The sequence below is a fragment of the Oncorhynchus mykiss genome, chromosome 19, assembly GCF_057628025.1.
Source record: "Oncorhynchus mykiss isolate SJ-2025 chromosome 19, ASM5762802v1, whole genome shotgun sequence".
Taxonomy (NCBI): Eukaryota; Metazoa; Chordata; class Actinopteri; order Salmoniformes; family Salmonidae; genus Oncorhynchus; species Oncorhynchus mykiss.
In genome coordinates, this window is record NC_143040.1 from 36,029,472 (window position 1) to 36,030,603 (window position 1,132).

The window sequence follows — 1,132 nt, forward strand, 5'->3', positions numbered from 1 at the left end:
CCCACTCCTTTCTTTGCGCAGGTCCAGAGCTCAGCCCCCGATAAAAAAAATGTTTTTTAAATGTATGATGCGGGAACATTTGTGCCTTTTACAAACACATTTCATGCAAATCTACGACACTTTACTCTCCATGACCGAATCTTTAATATCACAAAAATGCTGAGATCAAAAGGTGAGATCAATAAAAACGACATTGTCTTGAATGCAACCATCTAATCGAGGCCCATGAAAAGGGGAGACTATGACGTCCATCTAGCCAAGTGGAGGAAATTATTGTCCTAAAAAGAACCTACCAGTGGCACGGGCTCACCCAATGATAAAGACAGTGAATATGCATTCATCGACGCTCTTTGCTATAGTGCCAATATAATTAGGTTCCTTTGGAATTTGGGATTTTTGTTAGTTTAACTAAAGACAAACAGGTTAGAGATGTGTTTTTGTCTCCTCTCGTTTGTGCTTTTTCCCGCAATTTAATTTTGAAATATTGTGATAGGTTTAGGATTGTAGATACTTTACACGGACAGCTGTAAATGAACGATCAGCCATTTGATATTTGCTACACGCGCTGCCCAAATTGCGTGTTTCCCGAGTTTAGGTTATGTGCTGCGCTGGGATTTAAAGCAATCAATCAACATATATTTTTTTAAAGAAGCTATTGATCCTCTGTGGCTAAATCATGCACACTGGTCTGGTCTTCTGAATGATTTAATTTGTTTTTGTTTAGACAGCAGTAAGTATATCATTATGGCAAGTTCAATTCAATTTACTTTAGGGGAAGCTTAACTTGGATGCGCAGCCATTAGATGCGCCGCCAAACAAATAGATGCTGTTGTCTATTTAGATCTGTTACATATCAGCTTATAGCACTGACTAGCCTAGCCTACTACTATTAGCCAATAGCTGCAGGATCCTATAGCCTAATTTGTTACTGACATGATCATACCTTTATTTTGAAAAATAAATAAAGCAAGCTTGTACATGCAATTAACTTTTTTAACCTAGCTTACAATAAATACTATGTCTATCTCTGCATAATGTCTTTTATCGGGGACATGCAATGCAGTTTATGTGACCCGGTTTTAAAGATGCATGCAATGATCAAAAGGAATAGAAGGGGGGCACCCATGCTTCA